Genomic DNA, 24,748 nt, shown 5'->3' on the forward strand with positions numbered 1-24,748 from the left:
CAACCAGTGTGGACCCTACTTAGCTACGGGGACAAGTCATGCTTGCTACCACAAGACCAGCTCTCCTTTCCTACGTGCTGACCTTACTGACAATGAATGTAAAACTTCTGCATTACATACAAACTCAAGGAACTGTCCTAACAATACTATTCTAGTATAATTCGAGGAAGCATTTTAGTCAGTCAGAACAAACCATGACCAACCATGGTTTGATGTCCTGGTCTGTTAACTAATTATAGTTAGAACAAGTTGTCATTCTCCTGGTTCATACATAACTCAGAACTGCAGTTCATTCTAGCATGGAAGTAGAAGCTTTAAAATAACCTCTTCTCATGTGAGAGGAGGAGAGTGGAGGGGGAATGTGCAAACTTTCAGAGGTTCATTTATTAGCATCAGTGCTTGAATTATGGAAAAACTGCTAGAGGGGGCTTTAATTAAATCCACAAGCCACACCCACTGACCTGTAGCAATTTTAGTGTCTCCCACTGGGCCTCCTAAGCTACATCTGCAACTCTGTTCCTACAGAGTGCTGTTCCAGTGATACATATATAGAAACATTTGATTATGGAAAAGAGAGGCATTTGATGTGCCAATAGTGACAACCTGCTACTTCTGTTTAACTGTACTGAAATGACAGAATTAGGTCTATGTCCTCATGAGTTTTGTGTTTTGGTGACTGTTTAAAAAAAAAAAAATCACCTGCAGCAATAACCTCTTCTCCTTTTGTTCTCACTCCTCTTGTGAGAAATGCAATCCAGAAAGGAAAGTGCCCCCCCCTCCACTGGGCTAATCCAAAAAGAATCTCCCAAATAAAAGGGTGCCATATGGGGGGGGGGCATTCTGGGCAGACCCCTGAGGCCGGGAGGCTTGCTTCAGCCTCCCGGTCAAGGATCTACTGGTGAGTTGCCACAGCATAGAGCTGCGCCGCGGCGACTCACGATCGCCAAAATGGAGTTAGTGGAGCGCTTGCTTCACTAGCCTCATTTAAGGGGCACGGACAATTAGAAGGGATAACTACCAGCGGTTTACTCGCATGGGGGAAACTGGGCTGGGATTCCTTAGCCCGGTTTCCTCCATGTGTGTTAATAGCATTACCCTTATTGTGGGTGGATGATCTTCCTTAGGGAGGGACATGCCATGGGTGGATCTGAATAGGTAGTCTGATTAAACCAAGCAATACAGACAAGACTGCCTCTTCAGCCTGGCACGTAGTTCACAGAGATCTAGGTAGGGGAGAGATCTAGGAAGGAGAATCATAAGTGGCTCGTGTGTGTGTGTGTGTGTGTGTATGTGTGTGTAATCATTTTTTCTCTGTTAACTTTCTAAAAACAGTAGTTTAAGGGGCCATCACAAAAGCTTGGAGGGCCCTACCCCTCTCTAAGTTGAGCACTGTTTTAATTATTTATTTATTTACACAGTCAGACAGGTGTTATTGACTGGTTTGTTTTATCCAGACATCGAGTCCTTCCCAAGGACCTGGGATGCCAGAATTTTATTGTCAATGTTGTTGATGTTGTTATAGGTATCGTAGCAGAATATAGGCTGTTCACAGTAAAGCTGCTTTCTGCAATTGGCTGATAGTGATTTCTGTGACCCCTATGGTGTTGGGATTATTTTATATAAAATAACACTGGGATTATTTTGGTCTTTTTCTGCCACAGCCTTTCAATTTCAATTTGTAGATCTTTGTATTTGGTGATTTTTTCTATTTCTTTTTCTTAGCAATAGCAATAGCAATAGCACTTACATTTATATACTGCTCTATAGCTGGAAGCTCTCTAAGCAGTTTACAGTGATTTAGCATATTGTCCCCCAACATTCTGGGTACACATTTTACCGACCTCGGAAGGATGGAAGGCTGAGTCAACCTTGAGCCCTTAGTCAGGATCGAACTTGCAACCTTCTGGTTACAGGGCGGCAGTTTTACCACTGCGCCACCAGGGGCTCTTCTTCTATTCTGCTATCCCCTGGTATTGCTATGTCGATTATTTTGACTTGTTTTTCTTTCTTCTCGACTACAGTGATATCTGGTGTATTGTGTGGCAGATGTTTGTCTGTTTGTAGTCGGAAGTCCCATAATATTTTTACATCTTCATTTTCGACAACTTTTTCAATTTTATGGTCCCACCAATTTTTGGCTACAGGTAGTTTGTATTTTTTGCAGATGTTCCAGTGTATCATCCCTGCTACCTTGTCATGCCTTTGTTTGTAGTCAGTCTGTGCGATCTTTTTACAACAGCTGATTAGGTGGTCCACGGTTTCATCTGCTTCTTTACAAAGGCGGCACTTGCTGTTTGTGGTGGATTTTTTGACTTTTGCTCTTATTGCATTTGTTCTTAGTGCCTGTTCTTGTGCAGCCAGTATTAAACCCTCTGTTTCTTTCTTCAAGTTGCCATTCTTAAGCCATTGCCAGGTCTTGGTGATGTCTGATTTTCCACTTATATTGTGCAAATATTGACCATGCAGTGGCTTCTTTTTCCATTTTTCTTCTCGGTTCTTGAATTGTTCTTTCTTGTAGGCCTGCTTTGTTTCATTGGTGTTGAATAGTTTCTCATTATTGACCATTTGAAGTGCATCTTCTTCACTGTCCTTGATATATTCTTCAAGGCCTCTTTTCTCCTCCTCTACTGTTTGATGGACTTGCAGCATTCCTCTTCCACCTGAGCTGCGAGGGAGGTATAGCCTATCTACATCACTGCAGGGGTGCAGAGCATGATTGATGGTCATGATTTTTCTGGTCTTACGATCTAGCGTCTCTAGCTCTGCCTGGGTCCAGTCTATTATTCCTGCAATGTATCTGATAACAGGTATAGCCCAGGTGTTTATGACTTGTATGGTGTTCCCGCCATTGAGTTTGGACTTTAGGATTTTTCTAACTCTCCTGATGTATTCACTTCCCATTTTTCTTTTCACTTCAGTGTGTGCGATGTTATCAGCCTGGAGAATGCCCAGGTATTTGTAAGGTTCTTTCTCTTCCAGGTTCTTGATCTTGCTTCCATTGGGCAGTTCTATTCCTTCTGTTTTTGTTATTTTCCCTCTGTTCATTATTAATGCAGCACACTTGTCTAGTCCAAACTCCATTGCTATATCGCTACTGAATAAACGGACAGTGTTTAGCAGTGATTCGATTTCTGACTGGGACTTTCCATACAACTTCAGATCATCCATGTACAGCAGATGGTTGATTTTACTTGATGTTTTAGATGTTTGGTATCTGAGGCCTGTTTTGTTTAGTATTTGTGAAAGTGGGGTCATGGCGATTACAAACAACAGAGGGGATAATGAGTCCCCTTGGAAAATACCTCTTCTAATGCTATCCTGTCCAAGTGTCTCGCCATTGATTGTTAACTGTGTACTCCACATGCTCATTGCTTTTTAAAATAAATATCTGAATGTTTTTGCTGACACCAGTTGTTTCTAAACATTTTAGTATCCATGTGTGAGGCAATGAGTCGAAGGCTTTCTTGTAGTCAATCCATGCAACACTTCGATTTGTTTTTCTTCTCTTGCAATTTTCTAAAATCATTTTGTCAATCAGCAGCTGGTCTTTTGTGCCTCTTGTGTTCGGGCAATTTCCTTTCTGTTCAGCTGGAAGCTGCTTATTAGTTAATAAGTGTTGCATTACTTCATCTGCTGTTATTCCAGTTAATAATTTGAACATGGTTGGGAGGCAGGTTATCGGTCTATAATTACTTGGAACTTCACCTTTTGCTGGGTCTTTCATGATGAGATGAGTTTTCCCAGTTGTTAGCCATTGTTCAATATCACCTCCTTGCAAAATGTGATTGAACTGTTTTGATAGTTGTTTATGAAGGCTTGTTAGGTGTTTAAGCCAAAAGCCATGCAGTTCATCATCGCCTGGAGCCGTCCAATATTTAATTTTCTTTGCTCCTTCACTTATTAATTCTGGTGTTATTATTAGATCTTGCATTTGTTGGTTACATTTTTTGACCTCTTTCATCCAGCCTGCTTTTTTATTATAATATATTGGATTGTCCCATAATTTCCCCCAGAATTGCACTGTTTCTTCTTTATTTGGTGTTTCTACATTTCTTGCAGTTTCTCCTTCTATGCTTTGGTAGAAACGTCTCTGATTCGACTGGAATTGGAGATTCTGCCTGTGTTGTGTAGTTCTGGCTTCATATCTGCTAATCTTCTTTGACACTGCTGTTATTTTCTGCTTTATTATTTCCAGGACTTCTCTAATTTTCCTTGAATCTAGGTGGTATTTTTGGATCAGATACTGTTTGGTGTTTTCATTCTTCAGCTTCTTGTCTTTCATATCTTTCATTTTACCAGCATCTGATCTAAGCCTGGAGATTTTATTTTCTAATCTAATCTTCCATTTAGGTGATGTACTACTTTCTTTTTTACAGGTCCACTGATCTTATATCCGAGCTCTTGTGTTATTATTGTTGCTGCACTGTGCAATAGTTGGTTAGTTTCTTGCAAATTCTTGGTTGTTATCTCTGCAAGTGCAGCATTTACATCGTTTCATGCCTGAGCAAGTTGTTTTTTGGCAACTGTTTTTAGAGCTGGAAGTCGAACCCTGGTGGTGGTTTGGTTCATGTGCTCAGTTATTTTTTGCTTTAGTTCTTGTTGCTTTTCTGTTAAATGGCATTGGGTTTTTGAGGTGAAGGCAAAGGGGAGGTTGCCTGGTTTTGATTTTGAAACAGTTCAGCAACAGTGGTATCCTCTATTTCCAACACCTCCTCCACCTGCGCCTGAGCAACTGCTTCATTTGGTGGTAATTCTTCTTCTATATCTTGAGCCTGTGTTGCTCTTTGCAGTTCTTCCAGCTCAACTCCTGTGAATACTTTATTTCTTATTATGAATCTTCTCTGGTCTGCTAGCCTTTGTTCTGTTATTTCTGTATCTGGATGCTTCTCTTTCCATATTTGGTACATTCTTTTTAAATAACCTCTTCTAGTTGGACTAGACTTGTAATAGCAGATCATTATTTCCTTGTTGGCATTTTTCGTATATTTTTTTCGGGTAAGCGACGATTCTTCCAGTAACTTTGCTGTCTTCAGCCCTGGTTGCTCAACTGAAGATCCTGAGTCCTGTTGCCCACTTGCCACCAGATGTCCAGGGACTATAGTACCTGGCGCGGTCCTTGTTGACCCGGGCGACAACCGATCCGGTTTAGATTTATTAAAGTTACATCTCACCATATTGTTGATGGGAGAGGCACGCTTTGTCTGGCTCCTCTGGTGAGACCTGTCCAGTATGGTTGGACCTATGGCATAGCTCTCACCTTCCTCAGAGCACGCAAGCCCCACAACCACGCCAAGGTAGTGCCTCACTGGGGGATTATTACTATTACTATTATTATTATTATTATTATTATTATTATTATTATTATTATTATTTTATTCGATTTCTATACCGCCCTTCCAAATATGGCTCAGGGTGGTGTACACAGAGAAATAATACATAAATAAGATGGATCCCTGTCCCCAAAGGGCTCACAATCTAAAAAGAAACATAAGGTAGACACCAGGAACAGTCACTGGAGGTACTGTTCTGGGGGTGAATAGGGCCAGTTACTCCCCCCCTGCTAAATAAAGAGAATCACCACATTAAAAGGTGCCTCTTTGCCAAGTTTGCATTATATTTGAAACGAACTAGTAGCACACTAGAGTGCTATGCATGGTTGTCGGAGCCAGTCCAGCAGTACCAACAGCTGTTGTTGAATTTAGCAGCATGTTGGGAATCATGTCCACACATTACAAAATAGCATGACAGAGAGGAAGTGCTTGCCTAGCTTTCTGCTTAACATGATGGTTTTGAATGTGCAAGGAGGGACTTTTGGTTTGCTTGCTTTTTTTTAACATGAGGTACAATTTGACATTTGATCCTACACTTGCAATCTGAAGTTATATGGTCCAGCAACAGATTCATTACTTGCTACTGCTGTTCATGCATTTTGTCTTTTGTGCTCATATATGTGTTCAAAGGGTGGCAGGATGACACAAAACCAAGCTTCATTGGGGATACTTTAGGGATAGGAAGTGGTAAGGTCCATGAAGTCAGGAGAGATATGTGAATCTCATTTTCTGCATTACGGGAGTTGTGGGAAAACAAAGTCTGAACTACTCAACAATCTTTCTCCAGTTCTGTATAACATGTGAACCAGCTCTTGTAAAACTGAAGAATGAGAAAAAGTAACAGGAAAATACATTTCAAGCCCTTCACAATGGTTAACTATTTTGTTCTCATGCTAATGAGACTTTCTCCTGATTGTGCTGAAGCTTTCTGATTAATATGAATTAGCATCGAATATGATTGTGCTTTCATTTGTTGACCACACTAGACTTCCAGTATCTTGTTCCCTCCTTTTCTCTACAGGATGTGGACATTTTGCAATTTTATTTTCTGCCATAGAAGTAGTTTGTAGCCAGAATTCACCCCTTGCATCTGATACCAGGGCTGTCAGGATAATGGGGAGATTTTGTTATGATCCCATCTGTGTCCTCAAGTTTGCCCTGTCACTTTCTGCTAGGGATGTGCACAAATTGATTTTTTTCATTCAATTTGAGCTCAAAACAAATAACCCCTGATTTGTTTTGTATCCAAAGCTACCCCTTCAATTCACCCCAGATTAGATTTGTATTTGCTTTGATTCAATTCGGATTTGGACCAATTCAGACCACTTAACAAGGTCTTGGGGCACCATATTTAGGTGGTGGGTAGTATCCTATGGGTGACACCTACCACCCAAATTTCAGGTCAGTGAGTGGGACACTTGGTTGATTTTTAATTAATTTCTTTAGTTTTTACTGATTTTGAACATTTCTGCCATAGGAAACAATAGGGATTCAAAGTTGCCATATCCTAACTCTAAAACAGATCCCCAGCTTTCATTAAAAAAAAAAAAAAAAAAAAGCTATGCTCTAGCCCTTGTAGAAGTGGAGTTATGGAGCAAAATGTACAGTTATTATTTTTCAAGTGTTTGGATTCTTTGGTGTATAATAACTTTTCCTCATAATGAATCCCTATGAGGATGCATTGTACACCTTCATTTCTTCTGTTCATTTTGACTGTCACTGGACAGTGCCAACTGTCAACTGCCATGTGTACACCCCACCTCCCTGCCAGGCAGAGGGTTACTCATTTTAATTTTTAGGAATATTGAAATGTTTAGATTCTTTGGTGTCTAATAACTTTTCCTCATAATGAATTCCTATGAGGATTCATTATACACCTTTGCTTCTTCTGGACTATCATTGGACAGTGCCAGCTGCCAGCTGCCATGTGTCAACTACACACACACACAACCCACACACACATTGGGGTACCCAGTTTATTTTTTAGGTATTTTTGAAGTGTTTAGTGTTTAGTATTTGGTGTCTTCATTACACATCTTCATTTCTTCTGTTCATTTTGACCCCACAGCTTTGCAAGTGAGGGTGGGGAATTAGTTCCAACTACCCATGTTCCCATGTTCCAACTACCTCACAAGCCACTGGGTACTCAGTTTATATTTTAGGAATTTTTGAGGTGTTTAAACTCTTTGGTGTGTAATGAATCCTCATAGGGATTCATTATGAGGAAAGGTTATTAGACACCAAAGAGCCTAAACACTTGAAAAAAATCCTAAGACATAAACTGAGTAGTACCCCAGTGCCTTTCGGGTGGGAGTGGGGTGTAGTTGGCACATGGCAGTTGACAGTTGGCACTGTCAAAAAGACAGTCAAAATGAATAGAAGAAATGAAGGTGTGTAATGAATTCTCATAGGGATTTATTGAGGGAAAGTTATACACCAAATAATCCAAACACTTGAAAAATAATGACTGCACATTTGGCGGGGGTGCAGTTCAAATAGAAGACAAGAAGATCTAATGAGAGGGAGTGTGCTATCCCTTAGCCCACAACTTCTCTGTTAATCAGGTTGCGGGATTATATTATATGACTTTAATATAAAATGTGTTTAATTTACCTCTACTTTTTTCTGACTTTGGCACCTTGACTGAACTTCAGAATTAACTGCACTTCAAGATTATTGAATAGAGCACATTCATTTGTTTACATCATTAGGATCTTGTCATTCAAGTCACATTTTATTTCCAGAGAGGGATGTTGGGGTTGTGACACTCATTGGAACTGTTGATTCAGTGTGCAGCAGCTATGAAAAAAGCAAATTCCATGCTCGGAATAATTAGGAAAGGGATTGAAAATAAAATTGCTAATATCTCAATGCCCTTAAACAACTCTATGGTGCGGCTAAATTAGGAGTATTGTGTACAGTTCTGGTCACCATATCTCAAAAGATATGGGACATTATAGAACTGTTGAAGTTGCAGAAATAAGCAGGGTCCTAGATCACCTTCATCATGTGGCAAGGCTACAACACCTGGGTCTTTTTAGCTTGGGGGAAAAGACTAAGGGAAGACATGATAGAGGTATACAAAATTATGCATGGTGTGGGGAGGGAGAGATTTTTATCCCTCTCTCACAGCACTAGAGCCAGGGGTAATTCCATGAAACTGCCAGGAATTTTAGGACCTAGAAAAAGAAGCAGTTTTTCACAGCACATAATTAACCTATGGAATTCTATATCACACAATGTGGTGATGGATTGATTTAAAAGGGGCTTAGACAAATTAATGTAGGACAGGTCTACCAACGGCTACTAGTCTGATGGCTATAGACCAACAGCCTGAGAGGCAAGATGCCGTTAAATACCAGTTGCAGGGGAGCAACAGCAAGAGAGAGGGCATGCCTTCCATCTCTTGCCTGTGGGCTTTCCAGAGGCATCTGGTGGGCCACTGTATGACACAAGAAGCTGGACTAGATGGGCCTTGGGCCTGATACAGTAGGGCAGTTGTTATAGAGAATGTAGCACTTGATCTGATTAAACACTGGATTAATTCTGAAAAGAAACTTCCTTACAACACAATCCTATGCATGTTTCTTGAGATGTTTCATTCAGCTGGACTTCAAGCAAGTGTGGATAAGATTGCAGCTACCTTAAGATATTCCTTGTGTCAAGGTGGTTTATAAATTTAAAAATAAGCACATTCTGTGCATATTTAATTGGAAGTAAATCCCATTGTAGTCAGAGGGACTTACTCCCAGGAAAGTGAGTGTTGAATTTCAGCCATAATTTCTTAATGATATGCATTTAAAACAAATTTTTAGTAATTTAATTTAATTTGCTGATGTGCAGGTTCACTTTATATGGGAAACCTGCACATCAGCAAATTAAAGAAGCCTGATTGCATAATTCCAGAGATTATGCAGACTTTTTCATTTGCTTAATAAATCTAGACTGTGATCACCCTGTTTTTGATGAATACAGGTGATTCATTTGAATTGCATTAGTAAATTAGATAATTCAAAATAAGATCAGGTAAATGTTGTCTGTGATTGATGCCACATCACCTTTTCTACTATTAAAAAAAAGTTATGGTAGAAAACTTTTTACTTTCAGCCTCTGCCGAAATCTGTGTACATACTTTACTGTGTGACATAATAAATTCCACACTTTTGGAGTGTATCCAACAACAGTGCTTTGGGAACCTTGGGGGCCCACATTGCTAGTGTTCCTGATACTTAAACCAGTATAATGAAACTGCATAATGGGTCTTGAACAATAGGCACAGAATGGTTGGTGTTATAAATACCCATCTGTGGATTTAAATCTATAGAGACTTCTTCTCCCAACATGAAGTGACTTTTGCACTTTCTATACAATGGAGATTGTTACCATGTTTACTCTGAAGCATAGTTGTCACCACATGTTGTGATTTTTCTGTGGCTTAAATGAGGTGGGGGATTAACTTGAATTGGGTTCAGATGTGCATATGGCCATGTTGTTTATTTAATAAGGTAGCCAGAAAGCTGGCCATGGGTAAAGACAGTGGCAGTACCTAGAAAGGGAGTAACTAAGACAGGCTTCTTGGAAAACTGAAGCTAAGTTAATTAAAGAGTCTCTCTCTCTATCCGTTCAGTTGTGTCTGACTCTCAGCCACTCAATGGATCAATGCACTCCATGCCGTCCTATATTCTACAGCTGCCTTTAGTTCCGCCATGGTCATTCCAGTGTCATTTTTAATAATATCCAGCCACCGAGTACAAGGCTGTCCCCGTCTCCTTCTCCTGGTGATAATTCCCAGCATAATTGTCTTTTCAAGTGAATCAGCTTGCATGACGTGACCAAAATATGTCAGTCTTTGTTTGATAATCTTAGCTTCTAGCGATATTATTGGTTTAACTCGATCTAAAACTTCCTTATTCGTAATTCTTGCTGTCCATGGGATACGCAACAATTGCCTCCAACACCACATCTCGAAAGCCTCCATCCTTCTCCTATCTGCCTTCTTCAAAGTTCAAGTTTCACAACCATATGTGGCTTTTGGAAATATTATTGCATTAACTAATCTGTATTTGGTTAGAAGACTAATATCTTTGCTCTTCTAAATTTTACTCATGCTGATAATTGCGGTTCTTCCAAATGCTATACGCCTCCTGATCTCAGGGCTGCAGTTACTGCATTGATCGATTTTAGAGCCAAGAAAAATAAATTCCTTTACTACCTCAATTATCTCATTATTGATCTTCACTCTGACTTGTGCATTCTCTGCAGTCATCAATATCTTTGTTTCCTTGATATTAAGGTGCAATACAAATTTTTCACTTTCTGCTTTAATTTTATTGGAGAGTAGCAATTTACAAAACAAAAGGCAATATTCGGCTAATTTTTAGAAGTCCATAGCAGGGATCCTGGTTATATGATGCTGGTTCTTAATACTATGGATCTGAGAAGATCATAGCATAAAGGGTCAGGGGAGAGAGATGAGCTGTGGTATAGTTGCATATTCAGAAGTGCAGGCACTCTCCATGACAGCCCTATATATGCTCTATACCCCATGACATGCAGGCACCTATACAGATGGCTTAAAGGTCCTGTTCTGTTCAACCTCATGATGTGAGAGAAAATAATCAACACTTAGGAGCAGAGCCTTTGCTACAATTGCCCCCAAGATTCTGGAATTACCTCCCTAGGAAGGAGGTAATTCCCTAGGAACTCATGGCCTTCTAAAAGGACTTCTAGACCCACCTATTTCATGTGGCTTTTGGAGGCTGACGATAGGAAGTGTGTGCTCTGAATGACTATATTTTGGCTACTGAATTAATTTCTTATTCTACTATAGTTTTATACTTCAGTTCATTGAGCCTAGGAAAGATGGTAGAGAAGTATGTTAAGTAAGCAAATGAAAGCAAGATTTTGCTGCTTTGCTCTCATATGTCAATGAGAGTTGTACCTCAGGGCAGAATTTGGCACTTCTTAAATTCTCTAGAGAATGGAAGCTAGATGAGGGACATAATTTACAAAATATTAATTATTGTATCAAAAATTACAGACAATCAAACCTTTGCACACAAAGGTGAAGAAAAACAGAATGGAGCCATCTGGGCTGCTCCGAAACACACTATTAGCAAAAGTGACGTGATCCAGAAAGACATTTTATTTTTCAACATCTGTCAAGAGTAAATTAAATGAAATCTCTCTGTGTGTGCTTTTGGCAGACATTTCATGTTAGTTTGTCAACTGAGCTCAATCCTTTCTTAAACTAACTAAGGATTAAATGCGTAGAAACCAAAATCTGAGATGTGTCAATTTAAGATTGGGCCCTATTGACACTCTAGATTAAAATCTTGATGGTTCTAATGTGCACATGGTGCTTCTGCACAAGCAAATCTTCCTTGTTTAACTTCAAGAAATTCTATGTTCACATGGAACCGTCCCTGACATTGAATGAAGTGGTGAAACCTTGCTTGTGCAAGAACACCTGCCTACAGAAGAAGCTACCAGATTGGGGCTGAAATGTTCAGTCTCGGAATCAGTGGCTAACATCCAGAGTAATGTGCACCATAAAAATGTTCTGCAGGTGCAATGAGGGAGGGGTGGTTTTCACTATTCCCCTCTTCCTTCTGCAACCTACTGTGCCTCCTAAAAATTTGTTGTCAGGGATATATTTTGGAGGCCCAGTGGGATGCAGAGGGAAATGAAGCTCAGCAAAAATCGTCCCTCTCCCATTGCATGTATTAAACTTTTTTTGGTGCATGCAGTGTTAGTTGGGATGTTAGCCACTGACTTCAAAGAACGGCATTTGTTCCATATATTACAAAGCAACAAGGTTGCTGTTGCTACAGAGCGAATACTTAGTTGGGAGCAATAGCCTAGCTCTCTGATAAGTATACTGGCATAGTACACAGTTTTGAAACACCTGTTTGTTGCATGAATACTTTACTTTTAGAGGGTATACCTAAACTGTAACCTGTGAAGAAGCCCTTTGTAGTATCACTGAACTAAGTGGCACCTTAAGGGTATCTATCTATCTATCTATCTATCTATCTATCTATCTATTTATTACATTTATTACATTTATAAACCGCCCCATGCAAAGGTTCTGGGCAGTGTATAGCAAATTTAAAAAGATAAAAAAACACACCCCATTTAAGACACAGTGCTAAAAACAATTCAAAAACCATTAAAAACAATTTAAAACCAATTAAAATACTTTTAAAAACAATTTAAAAATCTTGGAAGGCCAGGCCAAACAAGTAAGTTTTGAGGGCTCACTTAAAGCCCCCCAAACAGCGAGCCTAAACTGCAGATATCTGCTGAGAGTTCTTTAAGGTTTGTTAAACAGCCCAAGATTTGTAATTTTTGGCAGTCTTTCTATGCAGAAAAGGGGAAAGGGAATTTCCAAGCACTAGGATCTAGTTTCAATGGTGGTCAGTCCATGTAAGTCACTTTCTGCAGTAAAGTTGTGAACCCAGACCCAGATAATGTCAGGACGTGTAGCTGGAAGAAACTAGGGCCACTTTATTAAATAATTACAATCCTGCAATGAGGAATTGAACTAAACTGCGGGTACCCCCTATGTGGGTCAATCTCATAGGAGGTATGCCCACAGGAGGGCGAAGGACTGGGCTTTGATTCGGCTCGGAACCAGTCCGAACCTTATCTCGACCATGAGGTTACCCCCGATGAGGTGATGCATGCCAGTCCACCTCAACCCAGGTCACGCAGCACTGAGCGGCCTTTGCTGGCATGCATCCAAATGAGAGCGGATCCAGCCAGAGAGTCGCGAGATTACCAAGCCTTCTTCTATATTCCCACTCACCATAACGGCCCTCCAGCCCAACAACATTGCAAATTAACTTACCCCGACCTGCACTTAACTGTAAAGTGAGCAAATAACCCAGTGACAACCTTAACAAAGTCAGTGAGAAGTAGGCGAAAAATTGGCCCAGTCCATAGCCATTCAGCTGAGACCCAAAAATTTCCTACTTGGCCCCCAAAGGCGACTAGAATATCCCCACTGAGTCAAGGGATGGGGCAGGAGGGTGCCTGCCCGCTGAACAACTGAGAGAGAACAGAACGGAGCCAGCTGCTTATGCAGGCGCTCCTATACACTGATTGGTCCACCCACAACACGTGATGGGGGGGGATGGCGGCCCGCGTACCTGCTTCTCGGGCTGGGCCTGCAACTCTACTCGCCCCGCTCACCTGGTATCGCCGCTGATGCAGCGAAGGGGGTAAGGAGTGGCTTTTCCACAGAAGCTATTTGCAGTTTGTCCTTGGACTTTAATAGGACAGTAATTGAAATTAATGATATTAAAACAAAACGCAATAAAATAAAATCAACAATTTTGTGAAGTGAAAATTCTACAGAGACTTTAGGAAATGTGTTGGTGACTTGGCCTTTATAAGAAAGCCCATCCAGCTTTTTAAAATTCACCTAATATTTATATTTAATATTATATTTAATATTCATTTGTTAACATGCAGTCAGTCACAAGCTGATAATGTGTCAGAAGTTTGATGCAGCTGCAGAAAAAGCTAACGTGCTTTTAGTTTGCATTAATAGAACCATAGTTTCCAAGTCACAGAAAGCTATAATTCTAATTTACTCCACACTAGTCAGACCTCACGTATTTGAGTACTGTATCCAGTTGTTGGTAGCACACTTTAAGAAGAATATAGACAGATTAGAATGGGTTCATGGAAGGGCAGTGAAGATGAGCAGGGGTCTAGAAAACAAAGCTCTGTGAGGAAAGCTTGTTCAAAGCAGTTTATATAGAAAAATAAACAAGATGCTTCCCTGTCCCCAAAAGTCTCACAATCTAGCACAAAACAAAAGATAGACACTAGCAACAGCAACTGGAGGGATGCTGTGCTGGGGTAGGATAGGGACAGTTGCTCTCCCCCTGCTAAATATAAGAGAATCACTATAAAAAGTGCCTCAGTTAGCAGGGATATGAACTCCCCTATACCTGAAGGGCAGACATACAGGACATACAGGAGAGGGCTTGTTCTCTACTGCCCCAACTAGATCTCATGGGCTTAAGTTACAGGTGGGTAAATTTACACTGAGCATTTTTATTGGCTGCTAGTCTGGTGGCTATAGGCCACCTCCAGCTTTGGAGGCAAGATGCCCCTGAACACTATTTGCAGGGGAGCAACAGCAGGAGAGGGCATGCCCTCACCTCTTTGCCTATGGGCTTCCCAGATGGACTTCCCATCTGGTGGGCCACTACATGAGACAGGATGCTGGACTAGATAGGCCTTGGGCCTGATGCAGCAGGGCTGTTCTTATGTTCTAAAATGAACTTCCTAATGATAAGAGCAGTTTGATAGTTGAACCAGTTATCTGGGGATGGTGGTGGGCAGGCTCTCCTTTGCTGGGGAAATTCATGTAGAGGCTGGACAGCTATTTGTTAGGGATGCTCCACCTCTACTTTCCCTGCGTCAAGTAGGGAGTTGGACTAGATGGCTTACAAGACAGCTTCTAGCTCTATGATTCTATGTTCATTATTTTTCTGCATGTAGGAAAAGAAAATGATTGTGAGCCATGAGCCAAAGTTTATAGGCTTTCTTTTTTAATGAGTATCCAGAAATGATTGTACTCTCTCTATACTGGTTCTGTTAGCAGATTTATACTTGGCTAAGAATAGCTACGATTGTTTTTAATCTTTTCACTTAATGTCCAAGAATATTTTCAATCTATTCAAGACCAGGGAGCTCTTCTCACAATCGGTGAGAAGAGCTCCTTCAAGGTCTTCAGGGAGAGCGAGCTTGCTCGACCCTACCCGCAGACAATCACTTACTCTTGCTGGGGTGGATCGCCTGCCCAGACAAGTGGCAACTCTCCAGCAGCTCTCCTGCACCTTACCTGGCCACTCCAGTGGTCAGGTGCAGGGAAGTGCCACTATGAGGTGCCCTGCCCCCAGAGCCCAAATAATGCGAATGCGCAGTGCATTACTGGAATCCCTCTTCCGCCCAAGTGTGTTCACTGTGGCTGCAAGCAGACACGTGCTTTCTCCCTTAACCTCATTTAAGCAGGACGCTTCACAGGTGGGTTTGCCGCCATGTAGCCACCAGGATCGGGCACGATCCTGGTGGTTCACATGAGCATGCAAAACCGGGCTGGGCTCCCTTAGCCCGGTTTTGCACGCTTGTGTGAATAGCCTCTAGGAATAAGGAAACATGAGAGAAACTCAAGCCCCATCAGTCTATAAATTGGGAATGTTCAATTGGGACGGATGGTGTGCAGGATCAATGTCCCAAGGCCACCCGTGGACATTCCATGCACACAATGATCAGTTTTTATTTATTTGTTTATAAATGTATATCCTACCTTTTTGCTAAAGACTTAAGGCGGCTAACGGTCATTAATTAAAATAATAAAACAAGTACAGTAAAAGTAAAACAAATACAACCAGCTGCAGATTTTTAAAACCCTCAACAATAACCTACAAACTTTAAAACAAGTTTTCATTTTTTAAAGTGGGAAGAAAACAAGACTGGCAAAATGCTGGTGAAGCTTTATTTTTCAAGGTTGCTTCATTGCCACCTTCCTGCATATCTGCTGAATCTACATACTGTACTACAAAATTACCCTCCCCCAAATAGTCCACTTTTTCTCAAGCTGGAACTACGGAGGAGGTGCTGGCCAGTAAGAGAATACAGTTGTGTAGAGATACCTAGTAATAGGATTCAGGGATTGGCTGACAGGCAACCGTGGTTAGGCATTCTGTGCTAAGTTGCTCTGCCTAGTGATCCATCAAGGGCAGTCTTTGTTATTTAAGATAGGAAGGGAGATGTAGATATTTTTAGAGGAATACTAAAACATCAGATGCTTTAAATCAGATTCCAAGATTGACAGGTAAATAACTGAGTTCCTCCTCCTCCTCCTCCTCCTTCTCCTCTTCTCCTATTTCTTCTCCTATTGGAGGATAGCTATCATTAAGGCTACTTGATCTTTTGACACTGCAGTGCTTCTACAATACCAGTCTCTAAGGTTTTTCAGCCATGATGTTTTCCTTCTTCCTGCCTCCTCCTGCCCTCGATCTTTCCTTGCAATATTAATTGCAGAAGATGATATTTCTGATGCCTCACCACATGCCCCAAATATTCATTTCCTGTCTTTTATTGTTCTTAAAATTTCCATGTTTTTATTCAATCTTTTTATTCAATCAACTACTAAATTGGTGACGCTATCTACTGAGAACATTGATTGATTGGTTAAGTTCCCAGGATTATCAACCTGGCCTTTAAGGTCTCTCAGTGGTGCATTCATTGCTGTTGTAATCAAATCCATCTACCTTGCTGCTGGTCATCCTCTTCTCTTTCCTTCAACTTTTCTCAGCATTATGGACTTCTCAAGATGAGGGTTTTTTTGAAATTGTTTATATTCCTCTTTGATTGACTATAATATAAAATTATCACTTTGTTTTAATGGAAAATGCTTGTCAAAGTAGTTTGGAAGTGAGTGCTGCATGAGCATGAGTCCAAGAGCATGAATATTTGCATGAGTCCGAGAGAGAGAGAAAACTTAGGTTCAGCAAATCTTCAATCTCTTTTACACAATAGGTGTAAAAAATCCAAGTGGATGTCTATATCACTTACAGTTGCTACATCAGCACTGGGCACAAGGGCTGAGTGCCCCTAGCAGCCACTCCCTGTCACTGCCACTTCTCTCATTGAATCTCCCCCACCCCCACCCGCAACACCCGTGCACTTATTATGGAAGGACCGAAGGACTTCTCCCCATTTCTTTTTCCACACTCTGTCCCTCCTTTTCCCCATTTGCATGTGAGGTAGAGAGATGGTTGTGCTGAGGCCAGCCTTTTCGACACATGTGGCCTTTGACCTTGTGTCAAGCAGCAGCACAGCTGGTGGGCTCATTGGAAGGGGTGGTGGGCAGTGGCCCTTGAGCTCAGCAGCAGGGGCCTTGCTAAGTCCTTAAAAGATGTGGGACCTGAGTTGTACATTTTGATAATTAAACTCAGTCATGACCTTCTAAGAATAATTAGGCTTTTTAAAAAAGTATCTTTTTTTACCTGCTGGGCTCACAAAGAAGATGGAACCCAGCTGCTGGACTCTGTGGAGGCCACCATTTAACTATATGGGGCAACTATAACCCCTGCTAACTTGGCAAAGAGGCACCTTTTAACGTGGTGATTCTCTTTATTTAGCAGGGGGTGAGTAACTGGCCATATCCATCCCCAGCACAGTACCTCCAGTGACTGTTGCTGGTGTCTATCTTATGTTTCTTTTTAGATTGTGAGTCCTTTGGGGCAGGGATCCATCTTGTTTATTTATTATTTCTCTGTGTAAACTGCCCTGAGCCATTTTTGGCAGGGTGGTATAGAAGTCGAATAAATAAATAAATAAATAAATATGCCCCCATTTAATTATACTTCAGATAAACATGAAGCCTAATAAATTGAAGTTGTTCTATAGCACGCCTGCACAACATCAGCCTTCTAGCAGTTGTTGGACTATAACGTCCATAATCCCTGACTATTGGCCACTGTGATTGGGGATTATGGGGGTTGTAGTTCAATAACTGCTGGGTGGCCAAGGTTATGCAGCCCTGTTCTATAGGGTATTATAATAGTCCTTAAACATTAGAAATTGCTATCATCACCATTCAGTGTTGACTGGCTTTAATTTGGTGTACTTTTTCTTATGAGCATGTACTGCTTCATCTTGCCTTCTTATTCTAGAGTGCCTTCTCTCTATTTTTCCTCTCCATTCACGTTCCTGACATTTATAGAGTTCACAGATAGGAAAGGCAGACAGCCACAAATGAGAACACCATGCTGCTTCATAATCAGAAGCAAAGGGTGGCTTGAGCAGTGTCTGATATGGGCTATATGTCTTCCTTTTCACCTTAGGTGAAAAATGCTATTACTGTAGACTTTGTAAAGCCACAGGATCTAGAGTTCCCCATTAAAATGAGCAATCAATTAATATACCAAGGAATAGTAATCAATCAAAACAATCTTCTTTTGTTTCATATAGAGTTCATGAATTAATCTTTTTTATTTCAGTTACATTTGCCTTTATTCGGTACTTAAAAGTCATTACCTAAATACTATAATGAGCTCATTTCCAGCTACAAAGGTATTTATATTTTGGATGAGGACCAATATTCTATTTGTTTAATATAAATGAAAAATAGTACAATGTTTTATGGTCATTCTTTATTAGAAGCATAGTACTCTGTATTCTTGTGAAAGTGCTTACATTATAAATATCACTTGTGAATTTTATTTCTTTAACTTTATATTGACTTTGAAGAGGAGTTTCACATTGTCTGTGACCTTTACTTCCTCTAGCAGTAAGTTAGAGATTGAAATCAGTAAATCATAGGAATGGATCTGGTCTGGTGGATATGATTAAAAATGGACTTCATTTCCCTTTTTCCTCTGTGGCTGTGGTCACAAAGAAATGTCAGTTGGAAAAAGATGTGGAATATTTTCTTTTCTAAGGGTGTAGTCTCGATGCTAGTAACAACGAAGTGGCCCCCAAGCAGCAATTTTCAGGGTGTACTAATGATGACCTTATTTGAAGTGCAGGGACATTATTGTGAATTCAAGCTACATTTGTTGAAAGGAATCAATGATAGCTTGTATTCCTGGAGTTCACGATATCATTTATGCCCTATCTATACTAGTGCTGATTTGCAACTGAGGATGTATGAGCAACCAATGCAATGAGGCTTATTCGATATCCAGCTCTCATTCAATATATTCTAGTCCAGGGGTCGGCAACGTTTCAGAAGTGTTGTGCCAAGCTTTCATTTATTCGTGGTTTCACATGCTGTTAAGGACAGGGGTGGCTCCCTCATGAGGCAAACTGAGGCAATTGTCTTTGAGGGCCCTTTTTGGAGATGGCAGAATGTGCCCCACTGCCCCCATATCTCACGTCCAGGTTATTGGTGTGCAGGAGGGACTTGGGGAGACAGCGCTGTTGCTGTCAGCTCCCACCCCCTTGGCCTTGCCCCAACCCCCCCGGGCTTGGACACCACTCTCTGTGTACTTGGTGGGAGTCTGACTGGACTGACGGGAGAGAGAGAGAAAGAGAGAGAGAGCGCAATCCTCATGGTGAGATGGGCTACTGGAAGTAGCAAAGAGTTGATTAGTTTCGGAGTCCAGTAGCTCACCTCAATGATCAGTTTCTCTTTCTCTCTCTCTCTTTTATGTCTCCCCTCACCCTGCCATTCTCCAACAGGCTTGTGTGCTTGTTTGCTCCATTTGGGGAGCAAAGTAGAAGCATACAAACCGACTGAGCGGAAAGTAAGGTCGGGAGAAGAGAAAGAGAAACAAAGAAAGCCAGCTAGGAAAAGTGCAGCAACAAAAGCTGCCTCTTCCTGCTGGAAGCTCTTTCTTGCCTCCCTCTCAGCTGTTGCTGCCTCCCCAACTGCTACCTTACATTCTGGGCGGTGGGGAAGTACGAATATGAATACGACAATGTTTATATACCTCTTTTTAACAAAAGTTAGAAACCAGGATGAGCTGTGCAATGAAGGAGGTGGGGATGGGGACAATACGTTTATTTCCCCTGCACCTTGTGACCTGGCCACACTCCTGATGCTGACATCAGAGAATGTGGCCAGTATCATGGGTGTGACCAGGCCAAAAGGTGGGGGGAAGGAGAGAATTGGATAGTGAGGAGTGAAAAAGCGGCAGCGGCAGCAATGAGTGAGGTGAGGTGACACCGGCAGGGTGGGGGCCAAATCCCCACACTTGCTGCCCCATGGTACAGGCACATCTCACCTTGTTTCATGGACAAGCTGCCCCTGTACTCCTCCTAAATGATCAGGTTCAGGTTTGGGAGTACTTCTGGACCCATATGGCGAGTACTTCTGGACCCATATTCAGCCCCTGGTGGCGCAGTGGTAAAACTGCCGCCCTGTAACCAGAAGGTTACAAGTTCGATCCTGACCAGGGGCTCAAGGTTGACTCAGCCTTCCATCCTTCCGAGGTTGGTAAAATGAGTACCCAGAATGTTGGGGGCAATATGCTAAATCATTGTAAACCGCTTAGAGAGCTTCGGCTATAGAGCGGTATATAAATGTAAGTGCTATTGCTATTGCTATATCTCTCTCCCTCCCGCCCTCCCTCTCCCTCTCTCTCTCTCATATTTCTCTCTCTCTCTCTCATATTTCTCAGATTGAGGCTGCAGACAGAAGTGCTTTCTCTATTAGGCAAGGCAAGGGTGGCAAGACAATCACTACCTTCTTCCAGAGACAATAAGCTCAGTCAAGCGAGCTGCAGCAGATTAAAGCCTTTGTCTCAGAGCTAGCTCATGTGAGGGAAAGAAAATGCCGAGTCATCCCTGCTGAGCTGCCTTAGTGGGCTTCTCATAAAATCTTTCTATACTTCCAGTAGATTTAAAATGCTGCCACCAAGTATCCTAAAAGCTTGTAGAGAACCAGATCAGTGGATTGGGTACTTTAATCCAAGGTCCCTCTGTAACTGGGTATTGGGCAAATAAATATATATATATATATATATAACCTTCCACATGTATGCTTACACGGGATGAGAAAAAAAACCTGATAGCTGCTGAGCGCTTGAGGACGCTTTTTCATCAGAGAAATCCCCCTTCCGCCCCTGCTTTTCCAGAGTTAAAAACCAACTTTGAGAGACTTGTAAAAAGAAAAGAACAACAAACAACAACAACAACCCAACACCCAGTTTTATTCGATTACTACAGACTATTTCCGTCTGAGGCTTCCAGCTTTCTTAGATACACTAAAAAAACTTAGTAGTTACAAAAATAGGTTGTCTTAGGCACACTTAAATGTTTATAGAGCCTTTTGCAATGGCCTAAGTAGGGTGGGCATAGAGTAGTGTTCCTTATTTAAATTACATTACAGGTAACAATAATAGAACAGTGTCAGGAATATGCAAAAGCACACACATACAAAGAAATATAAGTTCCTAATTCACAGTCGGACTAAACAAACTGTTCCCTATGCTGAATTACCCTTTCCTTGAACTCACCCAATTCCTGATGAGACTCAAGCTTCCTCAATCCTTTCTTTTAAGGATCTATAGAGTTATTCCATGAGAGGAACCTTCATGCTGGCTTTGACCATAAGGGAGCAAGACTTCATTGCCCCTCACTAAACCGTTCCACACACGCTTCTCTCCAACAAAGATCACCATTCTTGTTACCAGAATTCCCAGCAATTACTCTCTGTTAGTCCCATGTGGTCCCACCCACATAGTGTACTGATTGGCTGCCCTGGAGTTCACCAGCATGTCAGTCAAGACAAGGGTTCACTCCCTGTTAACTGTTTAGGGAGAGGAGAGGCTGATCACTACAGGAGCCAAACTCAGGGAAATGCTTAAATAGTGCCAACAGAGCCTGTTGAATCCTCAGGTCACCTGATTTTTCCTTTGCTAGATGCCTGCAGTTTCCCTTTTGGCCACTCTCAGGGGGCACTGTGTAGCAGCAAGACTCAGGTCAGCCAGTCTCTCTCCCAGCAAACTGTCATTGGGCCAATTCACATGAATGTGGCCCCACATGAGGCCTCCTAAATGTGTTAACCTGCATTTGAAGAGTATTTTGCAGAGTATGTAAAAGGGCAATTCAGATTATCATCCCTTACATGCAAGTGAAGGGCGAGCTGAGAACATGTTGGCATGTCTTTGAGTGACATCAGGGTGGGCGTGTTCTTGGTGTAGCCCTGATGTTAATCTGTGTAGGGGGTGGTGAGGCCACATTAATTTGAACCGTCCCTTGGTAAAACAGAGTAAGGTGCCGAGTCTTCTGCCAGAATTCTCAGTTCAAGATTCTTAGCAGCTTACACTTACAAGAGTGGTGGTGTCTATTTGGACAAGGATTTTATTACAACCCCCACCCCCAATATTCTAACAGTGTTTATATGGAAGATATTAGTAATCCGTTAAAGAAGGATGATATGATGCTCAGTGGTGAGAGCGAGAGAGTGTAAAGAGTCATGATTACAGGTTAGCTGGGGATAAGTATGCAATAATTGGACTCCACTGTTTTTGCAGGGTCTATGGAGGAGGTGTCCAGCAATTCCTCTTGCAGTATTAGATTGGATCAGTTTCAATCTGTGACTCCTGAGGATGTGGACAAGCTGCTTGGGGCGGTGAGGCCTACCACCTGCTCTCTGGATCCTTGCCCGACGGCTGCTTCTGTCTAGCAGGGAGATTGTTGGAGATGGCCTAGTTAATATCATAAACTGAGGGAGGGTAGGGTGCCCCCTTGTTCGAAGGAGGGATTGCTTAGACCACTCCTAAAGAAGCCTTCTTTGGATCCCTTAGTGATGTACAGTTACAGGCCAATCTCCAATCTCCCTTGGTTGGGCAAGGTGATTGAGAGGGTGGTGGCCGACCAGCTCCAGGCAGTCTTGGAGGAAACTGATTATCTAGATCCATTTCAAACTGGCTTTAGGGCTGGCTATGGGGTTGAGACAGCCTTGGTCGGCCTGATGGATGACCTTTACCGGGGAATCGACAGAGGGAGTGTGACTCTGCTGGTTCTTCTGGATCTCTCGGCGGCGTTCGATACCATCAACCATGGTATCCTTCTGGATTGCCTGGGGGAATTGGGGATAGGGGGCACTACTTTGCAGTTGTTCCCCTCATATCTCTCAGGTAGATTCCAGATGGTGGAGCTTGGTGACAGTTGCTCCTCAAAACGGGAGCTGTTATATGGAGTCCCCCAGGGCTCCATTCTGTCACCAATGCTTTTTAATATCTACATGAAACCGCTGGGTGAGGTCATCAGGAGATTTGGTGCTGGGTGCTATCAGTATGCTGATGACACCCAAATCTACTTTTCCTTTTCATCTTCAGGAAATGGCACTCATTCTCTAAATGCCTGCCTACAGGCAGTAATGGGCTGGATGAGGGAGAACAAATTGAAGCTGAATCCAAGCAAGACGGAGGTGCTCATTGTGGGGGCTCAGAATCTGAGGGATGAGTTAGATCTCTGTGCTGGATGGGGTTACACTCCCCCAGAAGGAGCAGGTGCGCCGCTTGGGAGTACTCCTGGACCCAGGCCTCACCCTGGTATCTCAAGTGGAGGCCATGGCCAGGAGTGCTTTCTATCAGCTTCGGCTGATTTGACAGCTGCACCCATTCCTTGAAGAGGATGACCTCAAAACAGTGGTGCATCAGCTGGTAACCTTCCAGCTTGACTACTGCAATGTGCTCTATGTGGGGCTGCCTTTGTATGTAGTTCAGAAACTTCAGTTAGTTCAGAATGCGGCAGCCAGGTTGGTCTCTGGGGCAACCCGGAGAGACCATATTATGCCTGTTTTGAAACAGCTACACTGGCTGCCGATATGTTTCCGGGCTAAATACAAAGTGCTGGTTATTACCTTTAAAGCCCTGAATGGCTTAGGTCCGAGTTATCTAAGAGAGCGCCTTCTTTTACATGATCCCCACCGCACGTTAAGTCATCTGAGGAGGTCCATCTCCAGTTGCCACCAGTTTGTCTGGTGGTGACGCAGAGGCAGGCCTTCTCTGTAGCTGCTCCTGGGCTATGGAATGCACTCTTGGCAGAAATTCCTAATTTGAGATCATTGCTGTCCTTCAGGAGAGCCCTTAAAACGTACTTATTTGGCTTGACCTTCCAGAGTTTTAAATGATTAATTGTTTTAAACTGTTTTAAACTGTTGCCCTGATTTTCAGGGCTTTTAGCTATTGGTTTTATTGTGTTTTAATAGTTTGATTTTAATTGTTAATTTGTTTTAATTGTTTTTATCATGTTGTGAACCGCCTTGAGCCATTTTGGAAGGGTGGTATATAAATCTAATAAATAAATACATAAATAATCTTTAGCATGTTTATTTTATTATTCTTGCTTTTAATTTTTCAAGGTTACAATGTAAGTAAGTTATTTTCTGTTTTGGTAGTGAACAGAGGAGCCCTTCTCCATCAAATCATAGATAAATAGAGCCCAAGGATCCCTCTTAGTGCTGTGATTTTATCTCCGTACCAGTCACACCTAGCAGTTCTCACTGAGAAAATATCACAAATACTTTTCTCTTGAACAAAGAGTAGAACAACATAGACCACACAAATAACAAATTCATAAGTCTCTGCTCTACTTTTGCACTGGGGAGTTGGGCTTGAATGGGATATGTTCTGAGAGCTTTTTTGTCTCTTTGTGTTAGAAATGCTGTTTAATTCCCTTGTGCCCTTCCAATATATTAAAGCTTTTTTGATATTTGCGTATCTAAGTATAGTCAGAGGCTGAGAGCATAGACGTGTACTATAATGTGTTTTCCCTAGCTAACAGAGGCAAACGTCTATGGAAGGGGGAGATTTTGTAAAGGAGGAATACTTCACCTGTTATAAAGAAAGAAGGTAGAAAGTATTTTTACATCAAAATGGTAGAGCATTATCATGTATTATTTAAAAAAAGATATGTAGTCAATTCCAAATACTTTT

General features: G+C 41.8%; 1 protein-coding gene across 16 annotated transcripts in view; it reads left to right on the forward strand.

Annotated features, from left to right (window-relative positions):
- Positions 1-24,748, forward strand: part of SHANK2 (SH3 and multiple ankyrin repeat domains 2) — a 695,900-nt gene that overhangs the window by 45,852 nt on the left and 625,300 nt on the right. Inside the window, exon 1 of one of the 16 annotated variants that reach the window (XM_053285981.1) lies at positions 13,537-13,555. The exons of the other annotated variants lie outside the window; for them this stretch is intronic. The gene's annotated coding sequence lies outside the window, so the exon portion shown is untranslated. Of the gene's footprint in view, positions 1-13,536; positions 13,556-24,748 lie in introns of those variants that run through there. 16 annotated transcript variants of the gene reach the window in all.

Source organism: Hemicordylus capensis, chromosome 1 (assembly GCF_027244095.1).
Source record: "Hemicordylus capensis ecotype Gifberg chromosome 1, rHemCap1.1.pri, whole genome shotgun sequence".
Taxonomy (NCBI): domain Eukaryota; kingdom Metazoa; phylum Chordata; class Lepidosauria; order Squamata; family Cordylidae; genus Hemicordylus; species Hemicordylus capensis.